Here is a 7,065-nt window from a genome sequence, read left to right as displayed (position 1 = left end):
CCACGAAACTATGGATTCAATAATAATATCGACCCGTTTCTAGCATTTTTGATATGTATCCCGACAGTACTCTTTTTCCAGACTGTAAGAAATATAGTTAAAATTGCTCTAGATATATCAGAATTATGTTGAAACACATACATAAATCCACTTTTATATTCTGTATAAATAGAGAGAGAGTGAGCGAGCGAGAGAGGGCGACTCAAGGCATCACCACTTCCACATTGCAAAAGCATATATCAGGAATTGAATTGAAAATCTATGTAAAGACTTTCTGCTGTGGCATGCTTCATAAGGACAATTCCAGTCTGCTCACGTGACCTTTGGGGTTCATGAATTTTTTTGCGAGCGTTCCGACTTTGGATTCTCTGTTTATACCCTCTGTTTATGCATCGAATAACTTTTCAAGAACATAAATGACATTCTATATTATGAATGTTGAGAATTACTCTCTATATGACAAATAGCTGCAAATAAATACACTACATGATTTATTTATTGCTATTCAACGAGTTTCTTAACTTGTATTTACATCCTCATATATAATACCGACCTACTGTGAAAATTATCTCAGATGTTATATTTTAAACATAATAATTACTATGTTCTGCAATTATTATGTTATATATAAACAACTTATGTATTTTAATGTAATTATTTTATATAATTTTTCATGCATTGCGGAAAATATAATTTTAAAAAATGTATTGACCCAGATGGGATTCGAACTCACAGCCTTATGATTAGAAATCCGACAGCTTACCAATGAGCTAACACAAGGACTTCTAGAACTAAGCTTCTAGCGATGTATAACGGATCTCAAGATAATTATGACATTCATATCCATTACAAACGCTGTTTCTGTTCTACTTTGACTTTTATTTTAGTACTCAGGCGATAATTATGTTCTATTTCTTAACTTTGAGCATTCTTTTACATATGGAAAGATTCATTAACGTATTTAAATGTTCCATTACGTATAGAAAGCTAAATGACAAACAAGCATGTGCTCATATTAATAAAATGTTTCGAAATATTGTATCATTAAGTATTTCAATCAATGTTGCTTTTTTAAACACTTGGTAATAAGTCTTATTATATTTAAAAGAAGAAAAACACATCTGCAAACTTTTTCCCGATTGCAAAGGCTGGCTTGGAGGTTCGAACCTGGCTTACTTTTTCCCGAAGATACCCGAAGCTGGACTTAGAAAATTTTTGCCTCAAAACACCAATAAAGAATGCGCTCAACCTTTTTGAGACAAGGTGTACTTAAGCATTACGTTCTAATGAAACATGAGAAAGGGTCTTAACTAGTTAGATTAAGTACTAATCAATTAGCAAGTTTAACTGTACCATTTCAATATTTGCCTCGTAGAACTGAGGCAAAGTACTGGGAAAATAACAATTAGAATGACTAATTGTGGAATGTAAACTGAACTCATAATGCTCCGATTATAAAGTGAGAATATCAATCATGTACGTACAAAGCTGCTCTGAAAGTCACTTCTGCACATCTTTCATTTCGGCAAATTCTACCCAAAAATTATGAATTATGATTCTTAATTAATGCTATTAGAATCGGAATGTTATTTATTAGAAATAACATCTTTATACTAACCGGAAAACTTTCATCACTACTAATGTATTACAGTTTCTCCAATTGTTAACATTTTTTTTAGTTTCTTCCGGTCAGTAACAGTTATATATTTGTTCCTTTCGTATACATGCAATGGACAAAAATTCATATTTAAGCTGTATAAGGGACACATACATAAAAAGAAAAAAAGAAACGTTATCTTGTGAAGGTCAACCGAAACAGTTCATGCTACCCACAGCAGGACAAGGAACTGGTATCCACTTAACAAGACTATGGCCTTAAAGGAGATACTTGGTTTATACGCAACAGAGGGGGGAACAAAAAAAGAAGGAAATGGTGCGAAAAAGCAACATTGCAATTGCGCATATTATGTGCAAATACAAGGACATTCATAACATATAAAAGGAGCATAGGATTCTGCATACAGCACCGTTATCTGTCGAGAACAGGGAAAGGTACTCTTAACTCAATCATCATGAAGGTTTTGGTAAGTATTTCGAAATCAAAATATCAACGATTTTAACACACTTTTAGCAAAACAATATTATTGAAAATATTTAGTGAACTTGTTGGCTTTCTCTGTTTGTTTTCGTGGTTTAAGTGGCGTTTCCAGTATCGATGACGCACAGTTTAATCTAAGATCGAAACCACATGAGCTCCTACCGGGAGTCGAACCGGGAGCGGCCAAATCAAGTATAATAACCAAATAACTATTTAAAAGTTGGCCGAATTTACTGAACTTTAACAGAGATATGAATTTTCCTGTATTTTTGTATTCATGAGGACTAAAACTTCCACAAAATGTTATATCAGTAATTAATTGTGATTTTTTCAAACTTACATATTGTTGTTGTTGACGAGAATTTAGTGTTTTCTTCAGCAGCGAGACTATATGAGACGTAGACCTACAGATTAAAGTGGGATCCAAACCACATGTGCTCCCAGCTTAAATCGAACCCGAGTCTTCGCGCCTATATATTTCAGACAAAGTGATCTATAAGTGTTACACCTTTATTCGTAACTCTCTCGTAAATCTGAGAGAGGAATAAAAGATCGGGTGAAAATGGAAGCTCTCAATCAGAACTTAATAATTCCTTGCTATAGATACAATCAATAAAGAGCGATCTGCTTTGAAGCATCATTAATTTGTTTGATGCTAAAGAATTATTTAAATTTTAATATAATTCTGTTAGTTTTCAAGTAGTAAGATTTCTCAAAGTAAAACCTCAACTATTATGCCTGTTATTATCTTGCTGTATGGATAAAGCAATATCAATAGTTTACTTTCTGGCAGTACCGTACATTTACAAATTTAAAAAATACTATTCAAGTCATAAATTCGATAAATTTCTGTTTTCTGCTTTCCGAATAATAGCTTTAATAACTGAGCAATAGATGGCGGTCAAACTAGAATTGTATCTATTAGAACAAATTACGTGAGATGTTAAGCAACAAGATAGGAAATAACATTTTGTTTCAGGAAAAGAAAGAGCACTTCGATAATAATGTGCGTTCTTTAGTTTAGTTAACAATATTAATTTTGAGCAATTATACAGTCCTCTTAACACTCAAAGGTGGATTTACTATAAAAGTTATCATAAGAGGAATTTAGAGAATTTGAACACGGTTAAGAATAATTACAATCGGCCGTAAACTCTTCGTGGTCCCTCAAGACCTTAACACAAAATTCTATTATTAATACAAAAAACACAATTTAGCTATTGGTAAGAGAATGTTTAATGACTTGGCCCCCCCAAACCTCTGTCGCTGGTTGCGGGCCTGATTACGACTCTGCTAAAAGGATTATTATTGAACCTTATAACTTATTCCTTTCGTTTTTCTATTAGGCTCTTTTCGCTCTCTTCGCCCTCTTGGCTGTTGCCTTCGCCACTGAGGAAACCAACCGTGACAAGAGAGGAGTCCTCGCCTATGGTGCCTATGGATACCCAGCTGTCGGCTACGGTCTTGGATACGGCTATGGTCTTGGCTATGGATACGGTCTTGGCTATGGTGGATTGGGATACGCTTATTATGGTTAGAAAGTAAGTATAACATTTATGTCCACAATACAGTATGCTTTATAAATCGTTCAGAAGTTTAATTTAGTTAGTTAATTTAAAAAATACTGATAAAACATTTTACTAGGCAGAAACGCCCGTAGGATATTTTTTTCATAAAGGAACTGCAAAAGACGGACATAAACACGAAGCCCCAAATTCACGCATACATACCTTGATGCATATAGACTTCATTACATAACACTATTTTGAAGAATTGAACCACTTTCAAAAAGTCCAAGAGCGAGAGGTAGTTGCTCCCTCTTTTCCCCAGCTGCGGACGTCCATGTTACTGGGTACTTGTATCAAAATATCTATTTATTCACATGTATTATAATATCAGCTAAAGACAGTTGCCACATTTATGTCCAATTTTCTAAAGCAAATTTCATGAACTTGATTAAATATACGAAAATATGTGCTCCATTCTTTTGTCCTTATAAACACTGCAGAAGTAATACTAAATTACATACAGGTTTCTGCATCAATAACTTTACAAAGGATGTAAGAATTCGTAAAAGAAACCTTTTTTTAGCTTTACGTCCCACGTTTATGCAACATAGGCTAAAGGAGATAGACGCTTTATGAAAATGAATAACTTAGAAAGAAATGGTGAAATGAACATGTGGGAACAAATCAAAAAAGCCACGAGAAAATCCATAGACACAGTGTTGTTCACCACAATCTCAAGTAGTCTAGAATCGAACCAGGGAACCTTCTACCACTGAGCCTTCTATACGAATTCGAATTAATGTTTTATTTGATGTTAACTCTCTGCCTGTCTATAGTTACCAAAACTAGAATCAGAAAACGTTCTTGACTAAAAGAAATACATGGAATTCGAAAATGCACTTTTGTCGGTGGCTACACACATGAAATGTTTTTTTTCTTTAAATAACCATATTTACTTGTGTTTATTGGTATCTACCAATAGCAAAGACAAAGGACCGATTCCATGAAAAAAAATATACTTCTTAAATATTGTTCCTTTAACAAAACCAACGAGATCAATAGCAAACGTTTAAATTAAAACATTGTTTTCAAATAATAATTTAAATTTTAAACATCAAATAATATGGATATTTTTTTCTTTATATAAATAGTACACTTTTTAATATTTTTCTTCTTCTTTTAGGTTTATCTAAGTCATGCGTCCTACGTACAAGTCAGCTCCGGAGGCCACTCCTGCGCAAAGGGTTACCTCTTCCATTTTGGCAAATTCTACCAAAAAAGTTTGAAAAAATACCAAATGTATACGCATTTTTAAAAAACACCTAAAATATTAAAATATTAATTTCTATTATATATAAAATGGTTGTTTTTATTTCCTTACTTACAAAATCTTGCAATTGTAAATAATGCAGGCACCTAAACCTATCTATGTAAGGCAGTTACTTGTAGTTCCATACTACAAAATATCATATTTATACAAGTACAAAAATGGAGATTTATTATTATGTATTTAATAGTAATCTTCTCTAATACACATACCGTCATTACTCCAGTGGCGTACGTAAGGGAGTCTTCGGGGTATTAACATCCTTTAAGCAATATATTACGTACAAATAAACATTTGCCATATTATGTACAGACACTTGAAATTATATGAATTTGAGAGAACCTCTGTGTACGCCACTGGTCCGTGCAGCACAGTAAGTCCACTAATGTTTGTTAGTCCTGGACATATGAATCGCCCTAATTAATGTTTTCTATCAATTGTAATGCTTTACTTCGTCTCTGTCGTTCTGCTACTACCATATATTTTATCATATGACTTACGTGATTTCTAAGATCCAAATTAACAAGTAATCACGTACAAATTTAACATCCAGAGGATCATTGTAAATTTAGTACCAGATTGTGAATGTACGATAGGATAGACTTTAATTGAATGACAAACTATCCTATAACCAACGAAACTTGAAAAGTAAAGCGTTAAAAAAAAAAAAAGTATAATTAATGCTTTTATAAAGTGCGCAGAAAGGAAAATACGTATTTTTGTGAGTAAAATGAAGAAATATGTCTAAGACTATAAAATCAATTCAGCGTGATTGATTTTAATGGATTATAGCATACCAGTTAGAACGCCTAACATTTCTTCCAATCACACTTTTATTTCTGTATTTACTCGACGCTCTCTCCCCCACAAAAATACTTTTTTTTTTTCGTGAAATTTTTGTGTCTGTTCCTCAGGCAGGCTATAGTGTTAACCTCGAATTTCAGCAAGTATGTCGGAAACGTAACACAAGCCCTACGATAAAAAGAATGTATTTAATTATGACTATTAAACGTTATTATTATTATTATTTAACGTAAAACATAAAAACATTAAAACATGCTTTTTTTAAAAAAAATAATATCTACCAATCAAAATCAAACAAATCGTGTTAAAAAGTAAAATAAATTATTGTTTTCATGAAAATTACAATTTTAAAAAACATGTTTATGCATGTCTGAAAAAGAAAGCATGGGGAGCGCTCTCATATACTAGTATCTGAGCACGTCCCTCATGCTTTCTTCTTAGTCATACATAAATATGTTTTTGAAATTGTAATTTTCTTGAAAACAATAATTTATTTTACTTTTTAACACGATTTGTTTGATTTTTTTTAAAAAAGAAAGGATGCTATAAATGGGTTGTTGAAAGAAGTTTATTCTATATTCAGCATTGCCACTTACTTCCTTACTGAAGGAATCTGTTGTATTTAAAATTATTTTTCAACAAAGGCGATCTCTCACTACTCTTCCTAATGTTGCCAAAAAGAGAGACGAGTTCTTTCAATAGAAACAAATAACTTGATGAGACAAGAAACCACTTTCACGGTTTGTTTTTGAGAAGAGACAACCTCGTGTCGTATGTACGCATGATTCTTCTATAATTTACACCATTATTCAGAACATAATAAGACATTTTGAAGGCATGGGTACAGGAAAAGGAGGGTTATATTATATTATAAGTTTACATGGCGAAATATTTGCCGCAAAAAAGATATCAACAATGAGATGGATTTAGAAAGCTTAGATTCTCAATAGATATCGGTCACTTCACACAGATAATAAGGTTGGGTGGAAAACGTTAATTCGATGGGTGACACACGAGAAGTGCATACAATCCTGGTCATGAAATCTAGTGGAAATAGTTCTTGGGGTAGACAAATACAAAATAGGTGGATAATGTAAAACAGTATTTAGACAGGTGGATTATTATTAATAACAAATCCAGAATAAATAAAGTTTACACAGAAAATAACCAACAGAGAAGTTTTTTTCTGTGGCAATGAATCTTCGGAGATTTCTTAGGATATATAGTTAGAAGCAGGGGGTAAAAATGAAGGGGAACGCAGGCGGATGTCGTTCCACCAATTCGAAAAAGTATGTATGGCGTGGTTTACCCTCACTTTCTAAAAAAAA

General features: G+C 32.7%; 1 long non-coding RNA gene across 1 annotated transcript; it reads left to right on the top strand.

The window, feature by feature from the left end:
* The first annotated feature begins 1,950 nt into the window (after positions 1-1,950).
* On the top strand, positions 1,951-4,966 carry LOC145694099 (uncharacterized). The gene is made up of 3 exons (XR_014132932.1): positions 1,951-2,084; positions 3,445-3,639; positions 4,790-4,966. It is a non-coding gene; the product is annotated as an uncharacterized LOC145694099 (long non-coding RNA).
* Positions 4,967-7,065: the final 2,099 nt, after the last annotated feature.

This window comes from Thermobia domestica, chromosome 9, assembly GCF_964235325.1.
Source record: "Thermobia domestica chromosome 9, izTheDome1.hap1.1, whole genome shotgun sequence".
Classification (NCBI taxonomy): Eukaryota; Metazoa; Arthropoda; class Insecta; order Zygentoma; family Lepismatidae; genus Thermobia; species Thermobia domestica.
This window is presented reverse-complemented; position numbering and strand designations above follow the sequence as displayed.